The 17,813-nt window shown below is 41.2% G+C and overlaps 1 protein-coding gene across 13 annotated transcripts in view; it reads left to right on the top strand.

Moving 5' to 3' along the window:
* SIPA1L1 (signal induced proliferation associated 1 like 1) overlaps positions 1-17,813 on the top strand; it is a 438,278-nt gene that overhangs the window by 90,828 nt on the left and 329,637 nt on the right. For 9 of the 13 annotated variants that reach the window (XM_080665396.1, XM_080665399.1, XM_080665398.1 and 6 more), the window contains exon 1: positions 423-571. The exons of 1 other annotated variant lie outside the window; for it this stretch is intronic. The gene's annotated coding sequence lies outside the window, so the exon portion shown is untranslated. Of the gene's footprint in view, positions 1-107; positions 222-422; positions 572-6,346; positions 6,380-17,813 lie in introns of those variants that run through there. 3 more of the 13 variants (XM_080665402.1, XM_080665400.1, XM_080665403.1) reach the window with 3 other exon arrangements.

Genomic DNA, 17,813 nt, shown 5'->3' with positions numbered 1-17,813 from the left:
CCCCTCGGAGCCTGGTTCGGGAGTTGGGCTGACTCGCCCCCGCCTCCCCTGGGCCCCTCAGCTCCGCGCCCGCCCCGGCCCAGCCTCGCTGCCTGCCGTTCTCCGCAGAGGCGGCGGCGAGGGAGCGCGCGCCGACGGTCCACGGTTTTTCTTTCTCCCCAGGGAGAGCGCGCGGCGGACCCGCCCGGGACGCGCGGCGGCCCCGGAGGCCGGGCCCAGCGGTAAGTGGCTCCCGCGCCCCTGATCCGGTCAGGGAAGTGGGGGTGCAGGACTGTTGACAGCCTCCCACCGCATTCTGGCTGGAGCTCGGGTCTAGGACCTGGAGCAGGACACCGGGCGGCCAAAGTTTTATTTCCGATTTGGTGGCGTGCTGATACCGCAGCCTGGCGGGGGCGAGTCTGCGTGGGGGCGAGTCTGCGTGCGTGCGCGCGCGCACCTAGGAATCCAAAGCTGCACAACTATCCGCCTGGCGCCCGTGGGAGAGGCTGGGAGACCCGCGCCCCGTTGGGGTGGCTGCGCCCACCCCATTGCCATCGTCTCTGCGGGAGAGCCTTCCCTTTCAGTCACCTGGGTGAGCGCTTTGGCGGCTGAGCTGGCGGGGACAGGCCGAGAGGTTTAATCGCGAGATACAGAGAAGAGCAGCTCGGTGCCCGCGGCTGGTTAATTTCTCTCCCAGGGGTCCGGGGGCAGGGAAATTTCGGGATGCTCTCACTTACTCAAGTACACCCCAAGAGGGATGGGAAGCCGTGAGGGTACTGCAAAAAGAACTTTACCTCCCTCGGCCCGTCTGTTTCCAACTTCCCTCCTGACCTTAAAGAAATTTGCGAGGCTCTCCATCGCTCCATGGCATTTTTAGGAGGACTAGTAAGCGTGTTGGGCAGGTTGAAATTTCATCGGGTTCGCCGTTTAGAAAACATACAGACAAGGGAAATGGCTCACTTTCAGGAAAGATGTTGTTTGAGTCGTTGGTATTCCTTGTGAAGGGAAGCATTTAGGGACTGATGGCTCCTAGACGGCATTTATCTTATAGATTTTATTTTTCATGACGGGAGGCAGCAGTCACTGAAATTGTTACTACCTGCTAAACGATTATATTTCTAAACTGGGAGCCAGTGATGCGATGCAAATTTCAGAGTAAAGGTGTCGACTTTCATCAGGTTCCAGGTCTATCTGGATGAACTGGGGTTGGCGTTTCCTCTATAAAGCAAACCTCTTTCATGTTGAAACTCTGACTCAGACTCTTAAAGCCATTGTTTTATACTGGTACTCTGTGGGAGTTAAGTGTCAACTTTCTCTTGTTTTCTCATATGGAATATTCGTCCTAGGAAAAGATTCTCTGCCTCAGTTTTTTGGAAAAGTATAAGGTTAAGTCCTATGGAATCAATTCTCGGTAGCTTGGTAACGGTTTTTTTTATTTTTATGTAATCTTGATTTAATGACTTTTACTTTTTTGAAATCTGCAATTAAGCCATTTTTTTTTACGAGGATGGGAAAGAAAGCTGATGGGAATAATATAGAACAGTGGTAAGAGTAGTTTCAAATAAAAGGTTTACATAAAGCAGTTTATGGTCACTGATGTCTCTGACTATTAGATGACATACCAGTTATTAACAAGAATGTTAATATTAAAGCATTTTTCCCATGGAATAAATTATTTCTACTAAAGCATTAGCAATTAACAATGCATTTAAAATGACTTGGGTGGTGATTTGCATGTAAGTAGTTAGGGGCAAAATAAGAGCTTTTGGGGGATGAATGGTTTCATGTGGCTGATGATTTATTTTCTTATCTCATTATGCCTAAGTAAAGGACTCTTGAAGTTGACTGTATCATTAGATTTCTCTAGTTGACTGAGAGAACAAGTTTGGCAAGTGGCTCAAGACAGTCAGTAGGTGTTGCTGTTAGCTTCTCTGCAGTTCCTGGTACTGCTCCTCGAATTTGAGATTGCAGTTCTGGTGCAGTGAACTTAGATCTGAAGTGTCAGGCAGTGTGGTGACTTCACTGTAGCACTCCATGGCCAGGTTGACGTGAACTCTTGGTAATAATTTCAAAGCACCTCACTAAAATTGTATATTGAGATTCTTTTAACTCTATCCTTTCATTATTCTCTTCTGGCTTTTGTATTTGCTTTTGTTTTGAATTAGGTGTCTAATTTTGGTGTCTCCCCTCTCCCCCCATTTTAAAACAACTTTTAAAAAACTACTTTTCTAGTAACTTTATTGAAGTCATAAATTGAAGATTGCTTGAAATTAGCAATTCAGTAGATGTTGGGGGATCTTGGTTGACTGAGTTGAGAGATATATTTTCAAGTTTGAAATTTTAAATAAATTCCTATTCTCTATCTCTTTGAGCTGTGAAACAGGAGCATGAGCAGAGTTAGAACCATATAAGAGTACAGATTCCCCAAATCTTTCCCATTTAGAGGAAAATATGTAGTGAGTAATGATAACATGATTATAATGATAACATGATTATGTGTTTCCGTCAGTCCTTACTGCTGTATTATCATATCTGTTGGTCCACACCAATGCACATCTATAATAATAAAAGCATAATATGCTAATTAGACTGGGCAGCCGAACTACCTTCTGGATGACCTTCCCGAGGAAGCCGGGGTTGTGAGGGCCGAGGCAAGCTGCAGCTGCTGCCAGGGCCGAGCCCCTTGCGCGAACTTCGTGCCTCGGGCCTCTAGTGTAAAATATGAGGAGTCTGAAGATTTTCTCATGATAGCTCACATTTGGTTCACTGACCAAATTGGACTTTCTCTGAGGAAGACAAATAGACTTATCCCCGTTAATATAGAGTTAGAGCTCTGTTCTTCCTTTAGACTCAAATCACAGAAGTTCACCTCTCAAATTCTTCAGACCCCTCTGCCCCCATAATATCACTATATCCCTAACCTTTTGAGAGTTGTAGCAAGTCAAACAGTATTTAGTGGGTGCTTCTATCTGGAAGGCATGCTCTTGGATTCTGTGATTCCCAATGGTGAATTACAGTGTGTTCCTGCCTCAAGGAACTGTGCAACGGGGCCATTTGTAGTCAACTTTCCTGGTTTGGTGTTATGATATCCTGATGCCCCCAGGAAGGTCTTGCATAGCAGGCAATTATCTTTGAATTTTAACTTACTTAATTTCTGAAATAATTTAATTAAAAGTAATTTTTTGAAAAATGATTTTGAAATCATGATATACTAAAGAATTTGTTCTCAGAAAGTCTGGGCTTAAGTTTTCCAGGTATGGGAATCTTGAAAAATAATAGAACCTTTTTTCTGAACTGTCTTTCCAAAAAACTTTTACTGCAGAGATGGGCACAATACTTGCCTCACATCTTTTCTGCAAAATTGTGTGAGTTCTTTGTAAACCATAAAGTCTATTTGTAATTGCGTTTTCTTACTTTCTGATAAGCAGGTTCATAGATTGTTGGAGCTAGAAGGAATTTTGAGTAAAAATCATTTGGCCCATCCTCCCCATTTTACAGATGGGTAAACTGAAGACCAGGAAGTCAAAGTGATTTGTTGAAGGTTATACAACTAGTTGGTTGTCAGAGTTAACTCTGCTTTTGTTTCCTGGTTTGTTTTTTCCTACCTTAAAGCCTATTAAGTTAAAATTTATTACTTTTTCCCTCTCACACTTAAGGGTTCAGTGTTCATTAAATGTCTAAAATGAGAAGTAGCAAAACTTAAGGAAACAAAATCTATGTAAAGGTTGAAAAGCTATGAAAACAGCATTGATGTAGTATTCAGTAACTAAGCTTTAGTTAAAGTTACTCAAATCCCAAAGTAATGGAAAAATAAATTATGAGTTAAAGTATTTACATGGTAGAGCCTGTAGGCTTGTTTTTTTTAAAGAAAAGGAATCTTTGTTAAGTCAGAGCACAATGTACTAGTATGTTCTTTAGAGAAGCCAAACTTAATTTATTCTAGTTTACCATTTTCTTCTCTTCTTAAACTTGTTTTTCATTTGTAGAAGAAGTGGTTGTATCTTCCTTATTTCTGAAACAGTGGCAACTTTTGGACCTTCTCGCATCTACCTGAAAGGGTAACCAGAGGGCAGGGTTGGGGGTGGGGGGAGGATCAGTCAGGTGGAAGGATAACTGCATAGAAAACAGGAAAATGTTGTAGGAGCTTCCTGTTGAGAACGTGACTGATTTATATAGCACTACCCTACCTTCCTCTGGGGTAATCTGAGCCCGGAGACAAGAAACATTCCTGCCAGTTAGGTGACTGCCCACTGCCTTTTAAATGAGGGGCTCTCCCTGTTCCGGGGAGGGTTAAGCCTTATGTTATTCCTTCAGTGCTCACACAAAAATTTGTGTCTTGTTCCATATACAGTGCTATTTAAAATATGGATGTTTCACTGTCACTTGAACTTGACAATCTAACCTTCTCTCCATTGCACCTCTACTTTTTGGTATGGGAAATAAATTGGCCTCATTGGATTTTTGCTTTTTGGTTTTCTTCTTAAAAAAAAAAAAAAAAAAAAGCAAACCAAAACAAAGCCCATGTATGTACTCACATTTGTACTTTGTTTTTTAAAGGTTATACAGTTTACCCTTGAACAACATGGGTTTGAACTGTGAGGGTCCAATTTTACATGGATTTTTTTTTTAAATAAATACTGTGAATGTATTTGCTCTTATGATTTTCTTAACAATGTTTCCTTTTCTCTAGCTTACTGTATTATAAGGATACAGTATGCATTACATGTAACATACACAGTATATGCTGACTTTATGTTATCTAGGCTTTGGGTCAACAGTAGATTATTAGTAGCTAAGTTTTGGGGGAGTCAAAAGTTACAATCAGATTTTTGAGTGCACTGGGGTGGGGGGAGTGGTTAGGGTTCCTCACCCCTGCATTGTTCGAGGGTCAACTGTATATAAGTTAATTACTCTAAGATGAAGCTCATTTATTCTTTCCGTAGGCTCTCGATGAGCCCTGGAGTGAGTCAGAAGTATACAGACTCCCTTTTGTTTGGCTTTCTTAAACACAGATGATTTGGGTGAGGGATGGACTAATATGAGTGTCATAGGGTTTCTGGTCAGAAGGGTAAGACCATCTATCTGGTGGATCTTTTGAGGATAGAGGTCAGGCCCCATCCACCTTCTTCTTTTATTCTGGCCTGATGAGAGTAAGGTAAATCCAGCTGAAAATGGAACATGAGTGTATTTTTATTTTTTTACTAGTGGCCCGGTGCACGAAATTTGTGTACTCGGGGAGAGGTGTTCCTCAGCCCGGCCTGCACCCTCTCCAATCTGGGACCCCTTGGGGGATGTCTGACTGCCGGTTTAGGCCCGATCCCACTGGCTCCTAACCGCTCACCTGCCTGCCTGCCTGATCGCCCCTAACCACTCTGCCTGTTCGCCCCCAAATGCCCCCGCCACCGGCCTTCTTGCCCCCAACTGCCTGCTCTTGCTGGCCTGATTGCTCCCAACTGCCCCCCCCCCCCCGCCGGCCTGCTTGTCCCCAACTGCCCCCCCTGCCAGCCTGCTCGCCCCCAACTGCACCCCCCTCTCCTGCTGGCCTGATCACCCCCAACTGCCCTCCCCTCCTGGTCTGATTGCCCCTAACTGCCTCTGCCTCAGCCCGCCGGAAGGACATCCAGAAGGTCTCCTGGTCTAATTAGCATATTACCCTTTTATTAGTATAGATAATTTTTTTAATTGTCTAAAGTTTTACATATGTCTCCTTTTCCCCCAATTGACCCCCCCCTAACCCCCAGCCATTCCTACCCCGGGCAAGCCGCCACTGCCCCAGTGATGAGTGTTTTCTTGACACTCTAGAGCAGCCGTGGGCAAACTACAGCGCGGGCCGGATCTGGCCCGTTCGGCTGTTCTATCCGGCCCTGGAGCCGAAAGAGCGGAGGGTTCTCTTGCTCTCCCCTCCGCTCCTTTACTTTGAATTTATATTAGTTCACACAAACACTCCATCCATGCTTTTGTTCCAGCCCTCCGGTCCAGTTTAAGAACCCATTGTGGCCCTCGAGTCAAAAAGTTTGCCCACCCCTGCTCTAGAGAGAAATTATACCAAAATGACACAGGGGACTGTCAGGGGCTTCCTTAGTAAGTAGCAGTGCTTGGAGGGTGTGCCACTGAGTCAGGGAAGCTGTTTCTTTGCTTCTGGAGGTCTGTGATGAGAATGTTCGACCTTTAGATTCTAATTTGTTACTTGTCATGTTGCACTAAGTTCTCCCTTTAATTAGGATTGTAGTATGCCTAACTTTAAACTGAGAGAAACGGGCAATTGCATAATGTTAGATTTCCTTTTTTTTCAATGCAGGAGAGGCAGGAGGAGAATGCACGCTTGTGGGAGAATGCCTGCTTGGAGAGGGACAGTTACATTTGTACAAACACAGGGGTCACTCAGAGGCAACTTGAGCAGGTAGGACATCCAACCCAGGTGGCCACTGGATTCCTTTTCTCCTCTCTCCTCCCCCAGAGTAGGTTCAGGTTAAATGAATTTTACAGACCCAGCGGTGAATTTTGGTTATTCCTCTTTCCTCTGTCCACTTTCCCCACAAAACCTTTTACCAAAGTCACAAGGATAGTCATTGATTGGATTTGGTGGTTCAGTGTCTTGCTTCCTTTTAGAATGAGTTCTGAAGTTCTCAGAATAAAGCTATTGAGAAACAAAAAGCCAAGGGCTATGTGCCTAATGGTCATGTTCCTATAATCAAGACTCGACTGTGATCAGTATCTTTTACTTTGTCTTCTCTGTTATTTTTCTGTAATTTATTTTTCCCCCGTATTCTCAATTATTTGCCTAGGTAGGAATTCTGGTTTGATATATGGTCAGATCCTTGCATTTCCTCTAACAGTCTTATTTCCCAGAATTGATTGACTATTTGTCTTTCCAAGTTTATTTTTAGTTCTTAATGCTTGCAGAGAAGCAACTGATAACTGAACTGTGGTACTGCTGCCCTTTAAGAGAGAGTACTTATAAGCAAATGCCTCTATGATATGCAGTGATAAATGACTAGAATGGTCTAACATTTTCACCCAATTTGACTAACTTTTATTGCTTATTTCACTGGTATGTTCCTAGGGAAAAATGGAAAGCAGTATTTCCCCCTATTTTTGCAAGAAGTGTAAGTTTGTGACTTGTCTGAACCATACTATTTTGAAGACTTCAGAAACATATGTTCTTAGTCTTGAAATGAGAGTTGGTGTGTTAGCTGATTTGACTCTTCCCTAGTCATCCTTCAGGCTGCTCCAATGGAGACCTCAGAAGGTTCTGCCAATGTACTTTGCCAGACTCTTAACTTCTGAGTAGCTGGTTTTTCATGTGTAAAGTGAGTGTACTCAGTGTATGTATATGTGTTTAGGGTGGGGTTTGGCTCCTGGTTTGCCCTTGAAAAACCTGTTAGGAAGGTTTGCTCTGGCTGAGCCTGAATGTAGTTTTCTAACCCTGTCTCTTTTTCAGTTTTAGAAATGCCTGTGATTCTTCAGAGTCTTAGTGTCACTTTATTTTATTTTTAAAATTAGGATCTTCGTGCTGATCCTTTGTAGGAGAAAATGAGGTATAACAATTGCATAACAAAACTGTTTCAGTAGAGCCCTGGCTGTTGTGACTTAGTTGGTTGGAGCATTGTCCCATGTACCAAAAAGTTCGCAGGTTCAATTCCTGGTCAGGGCACATATTCAGGTTGCGGATTCCGTCTGGGCAGAAGTCAACCAATTGATGTTTCTCTCTCTCCCTTTCCTTCTCTCTTCCTCTCTCTCTAAAATCAATACAGATAACACACACACACACACACACACACACACACACACACACACACACACTAAAAGCACCTGTTTCAGTAGATAAATGATTATGGAGAACTATAGGATTCACAGATAAGACTCATTACAAGTCCTGGAACCTCAGCCCAGTAATGGCTTTCAGTGGGATTGTCCTGAAGGCCGTTTTCAAGGTATGTTTAAAAATAGTGGTTTTCAGTGCCTTGGGTAGGATGTGTTGCGGGGAGCAGTGAGCACTTGATAGAGAGGGTAGAGAATCGCAGTGACCGCTGGGGCTTTTCTCCCGGGGAGCATGCTAGATAGGTGAATAGATGGTTTGAGATTCTGTTATGCTTCTTCCCCACCCACTTGAGAACATAATGGTTTTTATACCATTTTTGGATTTGTGTTTGACAATAGGCAAATAAGTAATGGACTTAAACCAGAAAGCAGCTTCCTGGGGGCTGTGGAAACTTCATTTTGGATGGGTGAAAAAGAGAACCCCCTATCCTCTGTACAGTCCCATTGATTAAAAAAGACAAAAGACAACTTGGAAGTAATTTGGAAATGACTGTCAACAGCTAAAAGGGCCAGGCCGCTTAACTCCTACAGTGGAGGTAGGACATGCAAATCCAATTTGGAATTGCATGTTGGCACTTACTTTGGGATTGGGGTAAAAAGCATAATGTAAAGTTTACCATCTTAACCATGTGTTAGTGTACAGTTTAGCAGTGTTAAATATACTTATATTGTTGTGAAACAGATCTTCAGAATGTTTTTATCTTGCAAACCTGAAACTGTACCCATTAAGCAGCTGTCCATTTCATCTTCCCTCATCCCTGGCAATCACCATTCTGCTTTCTATTTCTATGAATTTGACTATTTTAGTGGATCATGGAGTATTTGTCTTTTGGTGGCTTATTTTACTTAGCATAATGTCTTCAAGGTTCATACATATTGGCATATGACAGGATTTCCTTCCCTTTTAGGGTTGAATAATATTCCAGTGTGTGTATATACCACATTCGTTTATCCATTCATCTGCAGATGGACATTTGGGTTGCTTTCACATTTTGGCTATGCCAATAGTTCTGCTATGAAGATGGATGTATAAATATCTCTTTGTGAACTTACTTTCAGTTCTTTTGGATATATACCCAGAAGTGGGATTGCCGAATTATGTGGTAGTTCTATTTTTAATTTTTTAAGCATCCTCCATACTATTTTTATAGTGATTGCACCATTTTACATTTCTACCAGAAATGTATAAGAGTTACTTCTCATCCTCACCAACACTTACTTTGCCTTTTTTTTTTCTTTAATAGTAGCCATCCTAATGGGTGTGAGGTGATAATTTCATTGTGGTATTGAATTGTACTTCTGTAATGATAAGTAATATTGAGCATCTTTCATACACTTCTTGGTCATTTTTATATCATCTCTGGAGAAATGTCTATCCAAGACTGCCCATTTTTTAATTGGGTTATTTGATTTTTTGTTGTTGAGTTATAAAAGTTCTTTATATATTCTGGATATTAATACCCTTTAATAGATATATGATTTGCAAATATTTTCTCCCATTTTGTAGATTACCTTTTCATTGTGTCCTTTGATGCACGAAAGTTTTTGAGTTTGATGTAGTCGCATTTGTCTAATTTAGGTCTTTATGCTTGTGCTTTTGGTGTTACAGCCAAAAAATCATTGCTGCGTACAATGTCATGAAGCTTTCCCTCTATGTTTTCTTCTAGGAGTTTTATAGTTTTGGTTCTTATATTAGATCTTTAATACATTTTGAGTTAATTTTTATATATGGTGTAAGATAAATGTTTAGCTTCATTTTTTTTGCATGAGTATCCAGTTTTCCCAGCACCATTTGTGGAAAAGACTGTCCTTTCCCCACTGAGTGGTCTTCGGACCCTTGTCAAAGGTCAGTTGACCATATAAGTGATTGTTTACTTCTGGGCTATTCTATTCTGTTCTCTATTCTGTTCATCTAATTGTCTGTCTTTATGCCAGTGTCACCCAGTTTTGATTATATTAGCTTTGTAATATATTTTGAAATCAGGAAGTGTAAGAGACATTTACGTTATGCTAAGTAATAGAGAATAGAGAAGTTAACAATAGGGAAAACAATTCACATAACTTCTCATTTTTTTGAGGGGACTAGGCACATTTAAAAATGAGGTAACATGATTTAAATGGCAGAATGTATGCGAGACTATCAATTGGCCAACTGTTACAGTAAGAGCTGTGGGCTAGAACTTCCTGGTTTACAAAGGACTTTCACAGATATTTAGTCCAACGGCTTGGGAAAGCTTCAAGAGGATGATGGATCTTGAATTTATCTTGAAGATTGGATGTGTACTTCAGTGGGTATAAATACCCCAAACTATCTGTGTCCGTTGCATCACAGTGCTGTAGGGAAGTCTTTAATGAAAGCCTCTAGTGTAATCTCAAAATTTTCAATGGGATCAGTTATTATAAGAACTGTTGTTTGTGATTTTTTTTCCTTGACACGATACTGCCTTTCCTATTCCAATCCAGTAGTTTCTTATTTTTCATATCTGCTCATTGAATGGCAGTGGGCAGCATACAGTGATAGAATACTTAGCCATAGCACTGTTTTAATTTGTGCAAAAAACAAGGAAATTAACCTGGCTGGTTTGTGTATAGGATGAGTTGAAGGAGAGAGATTGGAGCCAGAACAGCAAGTTGAGTAGCTGCTGCAATGATTTAGGATACTTCAGACCTACTTCCTCACCTTCTTAATAAAACTAGGGGGATAATTGGTTGGGTGTATTGACAAGACATTTAGTAGAATGTCTGTGGGGAAAATGGTAGTTTGCTTACATATAGTATGCTGCAGTAAAGACTTATTTAATGGTGACCAAATAAGTTTATGTGTACCGGGGTAGGTCTCTAAGCAGTAACTCACTCATTTATCCCACAAGTATTTATTGACTCTCACTGTATGCCGGGGCAGATGGCCACTTTAGTGAAGAAAGGATAGATACAGGATTCCTGCTCTCAGGGGGCGGATACTCTTCTAGGGATTTGGGTGGTCCTTTTCAGTGTTCTATCCTCTCATCTGGTTGGATTTTTCTTTTAGTCAAACGGCACCTGTATTACTTCTGGCATAAAACAATTGTAGTTGAAAATAGCCCCACATTAAATATTCTTTGTGTAGAGGAAGAAACACTAGACAGTTCTGCCTTTTGGTTTCCAAGGAGATGTCTTGGCTAAATTTGTTTTATCAAGTGCTTTTCTAAGTAACAAATAAAGGAAACTGCCTCTAATGAATCTGGTTAAGGTTTTCCTGAGGAACCAAATAAGGTTTTAAAATCTTGGTTTCTTCTTTCATTCCTGCGCCTAGAGAATATAGAAACCTCTTTTTGGCTAATTCTGGATTTATCCAATAATTGTCACATCTTAAAAGAGCCGTATACCCTTTTTGGATCGTCTTTCATTTGTTCATGTAACAAATTTTCAATGTGCACTTACGACATACCAGATAATATTTTCATGTGTAAAAGGAAGAAGGTTGAGGGTTGAATTAAGTTTCCTTGAAGGCCAACTGTTAAAATTCTGTGAATTTATTAATGTGACTTATAGAGATTTGGGGGCTTTTTGCAGATAGTAGAAATTTTTTTGAAAAAAACTAAAGAAATAGAAATATAGAGTTTTTGTTTTTAACTTTAAAACATTTTAGGGGGAAAATTCTGTAATGCTGGATCATTTTAACATTAATTTCATTCTGATCTGAAAAAAAATCTACATTTTAACTCAACATTGAGAGTCTTTCCTTGAATTTTTGGTAGAAGAAAGTTCTGAATCTAACCTTTCTGCTGTTACTTGTAACACCTATTTCAGATGGTTGATATAGTGCCAGTGTGGGAGATTTAGAAATGCTTATCACCTCTCCTGTGTGCTCAGTTCTGAATCTTTTAGGGCTCGTATCACTTATGTGTGGGGTAGTCTTGAGATATGGTGACACATGTCACTGGGTACAGAGTCACACTGAAGATCTTAGTAACAGCACTGTGATAATTAGCTGGCAATTGCCCATGCTGCAAATATGTGAGATTCAGATAGCCCAGTGTGAGTTTTTGTGTCTTTATAAAGTGATAATTTCATTTTAATTTGTTGTTAGAAATTCAACAGAGTATTGCTTATGTGTTATAAGATTCAGTTATGGAAAGTAAAACTTAAAAATTTTTCCCTCATGTGGATTGTTGGCTGTTGGGAATCTGGCCTCATTGTCACTAAAGAACATTGGAAAATTTGTTGTAGTTCTAGCTCTGTGGCTGTGGCCATTTTTTTCTTTCATTTATTGATCAGCAGCATTCATTGAGTACCTTTAGATGGCAAATACTGTTCTCATCCTGGATATACAGTTGTGAACAACTCTGAGTGAGATAGGAAGCCACTAGACGGAACGAAGGGGTTTGATCTGACATGTTTTTAAAGGATAAAACTCTGCTGTGTGGAGAATAGAAGTGTGTGTGTGTGGGTGGGAGAGAGGGCGAGGGGAGGCAAAGGTGGAAGCAGGGAGATATTGGATTCTAGCAATAACATAGGTGAGATGTGATGATAGCAATGGTGGAGGTGATGAGAAGTGGCTGGGTTCTAGGCATAACCCAAGTGGGGCTAATGTGATTTACTGAAGGGTGAGATGATGTGGGTGAAAAAGAGTGGAGTCAAGGATAACACCAAGGTTTTTGGCTGAATGACTGAAATAATGGAGGTGCCATTTATTGAAATGGGAGAGACTGGAGGAGCAGGTTTGGGTGGGGAATTGCGTGCTGATTTGTACATGTTGGGTATGTGATACCAGTGGATGTGCAAGTGGAGAAGTCAAGTTGGCAGCGGGGTAGGTCTGTCAATCTTCATGAGCTTCAGTTTTCTCACTTGTGAAATGGGAAAGTATTTGCCCTTCTCAGAATTCTTGAGATAAAAAAGTTAAGAGCTTCTAAAGTTATGTCCTTTGGTGGTGATATTATTTCTGGAAAGTACATTGTTACCATCTTATGTACTTTGTGGTCTCTTTTGAGCTTCATAGGCCAGAATGTATTGTGGAAAGTTAGCATTTGCTGTCCAAATGCTTTCTCTCCAAATAGATAGAAACGCTTTCTGTGATCCATTCTGTGATTTCTGGGCAGCTTCTGGAAGAACTTGGCATTTCGGTTCCTTCCAGGGTGTCATGGGCTTTATTTTGTGTAAAGACGTGGGGGCACTACATGTGTGGCACCAGACTTGCCCCTTAATAAACATAGTTTCAGGCAAAAGTAATTTTATTTAAGTGGGAGGATATTGTAGTAGGAAAACAAAAAGGCCCTGTCTTTTCTCCAAGTCTTTATTATTTTAGGCTTTCCATAACTTAGCTCAGGTAAGGTCTTCTAGGTCAGATTTATTGGGGAAACCATTCTCCGTGTACTCCTAGGTTTTTTTTGATTGCTTACAACTTTGTTATAAGCAGGTGAAATATGTTAAATATATATTTGAACCCACTGAATTAAAATTTATTTAAGATACGCGTAAAAATGTTGAAAGCATCAGTCTTATATTTCAAACAATGGTATTTTGAATTTACTACATGTCTTTCCTTAGAGGTCGTAATACATAGTTGTTTCCTTAAAATGCAGTATTTGTTGATGATTGGCTTCTTCCCAAAAGTGAGATGTTGCTTTAGGAACATCTTCAGTCAAGAGATGTGGTGCTGGTTCTTGGTTCTTCTCACCCATGAGGCAGTTTGAGCAGAAACACTACTGCTCTTTCTTCACTGCCCTGCTCATTTCATCATCCATCCACAACAGCGATTTTCAGCTGGTGAAACGCAAGAGGCAGCGGGAGTTTTTAAAACATGCAGTACCTGACTATTTAGTCAGGGGCACTGACCTCTTTCCCCTTAGATTGTCAAATAAAAAACTGACAACAGCCAACACAACAATGGCCATCCAGTGTGAATAAATAAAAATGTACTTTTTTTGTTGTCAGGTTGGCCAAAAATGTATTTTTTGGTGTGCCACAGAATTTTAGTAATTATTTTTTGTGTACCATGAGACGAAAGAGGTTGAAAAACGCTGATCTACAAGATTCAGTTGGGTATTGGCTGTGTCTGTTTCCAGTGCAGGTTATGTGATTTAGAAGGTGAAATTACATGCCCTTGAGGGCCTGACACATGTTTATGAATAACTGACCATTGTTGGGAACCCTGTCTAAGTAAGTATTCCAGGTGCTCAGTGAAAAGAGGGCAGCAATGGCTTTAATGAGGGGATGTGTCAGTGTAACAGGACCTATATTTGTTAGGAGATATGGTGGAGGCAGAAATTATTTGGTTTTTTTTTTTGGTATCTTTCAAATGAGGACATCTCTCTATATTAGGGTTTTTGTCAGATCCTCAGATTTATAAAATAACTTTACTCAAATCTGCTTGATAATTGTTAAGTTATATAATCTTTTACTTTTCACCAAATTGTCTTACTTTACATTATTTTATTTTAGCTTCTAAAAAACTGAACCATAGGTATCTAGTGTAATATCACTTGATATAATTGTTGGAAAAAAACCCATGGCATTGTCTGTCCTTTTGAAGTACATCCTATATAATAAAGAGGTAAGATGCAAATTGACCATCACTCCAACACACAAGATAGCTTCTCCCATGTGGACACAAGATGGCCACCACAAGATGGCTAGCAGGGGAGGGCAGTTGGGGGCGACCAGGCCAGCAGGGGAGGGCGTTTAGGGGCAACCAGGCTGGCAAGGGAGGGCAATTAGGGGTGACTGGGCCAGCAGGGAAGGGCAGTTGGGGGCAACCAGGTCTGCAGGGGAGGACAGTTAGGGGTGACCAGGTTGGCAGGGGAGGGCAGTTAGGGGCAATCAGGCCTGCAGGGGAGCAGTTAGGCTTCGATCCGGCTGGCAGGGGAGTGGTTAGGGGGTGATCAGGCCGGCAGGCAGAAGCAGTTAGGGGCAATCAGGCAGGCAGGCAGGCGAGCGGTTGGGAGCCAGCGGTCCTGGATTGTGAGAGGGCAGTTGGACATCCCTTGAGGGGTCCCAGATTGGAGTGGGTGCAGGCTGGGCTGAGGGACAAACACAACTCCTCCCCTCCCCATGCATGAATTTCGTGCACTGGGCCTCTAGTATTAGAATATTTAGATAAATTGTAAAAAATAATTTTAAAGGAATGTATATGTTTAAATCTCTGTCTTTTTCATGCTTCTAGAAGGAATGTAACTTACTTTAGACTTTCTAAAATATCTTGTAATATTTTCCAAATCGCCTGATGGTTTTTATTTGAACTGGAGTTTTAAGAGCCATTTTTATAGGGGAGATATTCTAAGTTTCTGAAGTCATAGTACCTATTTATGGGCGCCTAAGTTTTTTGTTTTTTAAATAACACCTTTATTGAGTTTTACTTACTATACAATTCTCCCATTTGAGTTGTACACCGTAGTTTTGAGTACGTTTGTAGAATTGTGTAACCATCTCCATAAACAATGTCAGAACATCTTAATTATCCCCAGAAGCTCCAATCCCATTTGCAGTCACTCCCATTTCCTTCCAACCCCTGCCCACCTCCCCACCCCCAGTCCACAATTAATCTTTCAATTTTTATAGATTTGCCTATTCTGGATGTTTTGTATAACTTTTGTGGTATTTTGTGACTAGCTTCTTTCACCTAGCTCTATCAAAGCACATCTAATTTTTTTAAAGAACCTAACTTTGGTGTTAATGTTACAGATTTCAGAATCAAAACCAGATATTCCCAGACTGCTGACACAAAAACTACAGCCTGTGTTGGTACCAGAGAAAATAGGAAAATCACATTACGGGTGTGTGTGTGTGTGTGTGTGTGTGTGTAGAGTGAGGAGCCACCCGGGTATTAATCCTCTGCTTGCCTGACCATTGTCTGCTTCTTCCTTGAATTTTTCAGATACCTCTTAGAAATCATCTCTGATTCTTCTCTTTCTTTATCTTTGGTCTGGTCTGGTCTGGAACCCTGCCTTGCTATTTTTTTTCTTTTGAATTGATTCTTGTTTTCAAGTTAGTTTTATTGCCACCATCTAAGAACAGACCCATAACGTTTATAGGTAGATGTAGCAGTCTCCTTTCTGACCTCTTTGACACCTGCTGCCCCATCTGCAGTCCATCTTGTCTGATTATTTCTAATGTGTCACTTAGGTACAGGTGCCACCCTGGAGGAATTAAAGTGGTTCCAGTACCTCTTCACATCAAACTCATACTTTCCTGCTTGCTTTTGTGACCTTTCTCTTGGGTCTTTCCTTTCCTGTTTATCTGATTTCTTTGGTTTTTTAAAGACTGTGTTTCTGCCTTCATATACTGGGCCTCTGCTTTCTCCTCTTCCCAACTATTGTGACTTTCTTTGAGCATTTGTTCATTTCCAATTTTAGTTCTATTCCATTAAAAATGTGTGTAAAATCTACTAAGTTCCTCACACATAGCTTCATCTCTCTTATCTCCTTCCCTGCATATCATGCTCCTTACCATTATCTTGTCTCCCTAGCCCAACTGATGCCACGCCAGCCCCAGAACTCTAGTTTTGTGTGTATCTTTCTCATCCTTCAAGACCCACCTCTTCATTGATATCTTTCTAGTTTCTATAACTCATCTTGATTTCTCCCTTTGCTGAAATGCTGTTGTACTGTGTCGTACTAGTATACTTAAAGAGCTTAGCATTTAATAATGCATGATTCATCAAGGATGGGTAGCCTTTAGAAGACTCAGAAGGGACATTGCCTGTTGTCAGAAGAGTTGAAAGTCTGTCATGTGGAAAGAGGAGAGATTACCTTTGTCTTCTCAGTCGCCACAGGGTAGAACAATGAGTGTATATAGATTTGAAAGAACTTTTCTAACAGAGCTGCATGCAGGGTTGACAGGTATGCACAGGCTATATCATTTTGGTTAGGGTCATTGTAAAGGGCATTCAGATGATTCATGGGGTTCAATGAGAGTAGTAGTTCTCAGACTCTACGGTGTCACAATCACCTGGGGAGCATGTTAAGTACAGATTCCCAGTTTTTGGCAAGTTTAGATTAAGTAGTCTGTGAAGTCAGGTTTAGAAACTTTTGAGATCCTATGAGTGTCTCATTTATTTACCAAATATTATTGAGTGTCTGCATGTGTGACCATGTAAAGTTACGGGTTTTGCCTTCAAAGGACCTAGAGTCAAGGGGGAATGAAGAAGATGGGTGAAACCAGGTGAGTTCTTGTCACATAGATGTGGATTTTTTGAGGATAGGGACCATGTCTCATTTTGTAGGGGCACATTGGCATTTATTCTGGGGTGGTAAGCCTGCTGTTTACTGGTTGACTTGTTGTAAAGCTTGTCACTTGTATTCTTTATGCAGTTGTTTTCACACAGCTTAACTTATTAGTTGAAAAGAAGCCGCTCTATCTACAGTTGCTTCATGGCAGGTTCAGCCCTTTGAGATTTGTTTCCTACTAATAAATTAACATTGGCTACCATTTACTGAGGACTAGTATGCCAGGCACTTCATGTCACATTATTCCTAATCTTTATAACAAGCTGCAAGATAGATGTTAGGACTCTGAGTGGAAGAGAGGATGTTGAGTTCCTGTTATAGAATTTCTTCTTATATTGACACTAGAGGCCCGGTGCACAGATTTGTGTACCAGTGGGATTCCTCGACCAGGCCTGCAGGGATCAGGCCAAAACCAGCTCTCCGACATCCCCCGAGGGGTCCCGGATTTCGAGAGGGTGTTCTCAGGTGATGCACCCTGGAATCAGGCTCCCTCCTCTCTGGTTCTGGGTGTGTCACCCAAGGATCGCAGCTGCCAAGTCACTGCAGCTCGGCAGCTCCTGCATTGAACGTCTGCCCCCTGGTGGTCAGTGTGCGTCATAGCTGTCGGTTGGACAGTTGAATGGTCAGATGGTTGCTTAGGCTTTTATATATATAGATACATTGCAGCATTTACTGAGTTGAGAAATTGTCTAGTGCAGTCATCTGTTGGGACTAGGGTAGTACAGTCATGTTTCAGCTCTATGCATAGAATGTATCTTATTGTTTGGAATGCCAGAAAGCCTGTCTACTTATGATAGGGTAGTAATGACC

The sequence above is a fragment of the Plecotus auritus genome (assembly GCF_963455305.1).
Source record: "Plecotus auritus genome assembly, chromosome: 1".
NCBI lineage: Eukaryota > Metazoa > Chordata > Mammalia > Chiroptera > Vespertilionidae > Plecotus > Plecotus auritus.
The sequence above is the reverse complement of the archived record's forward strand: the minus strand, read 5'-3'. Positions and strand labels throughout refer to the sequence as shown.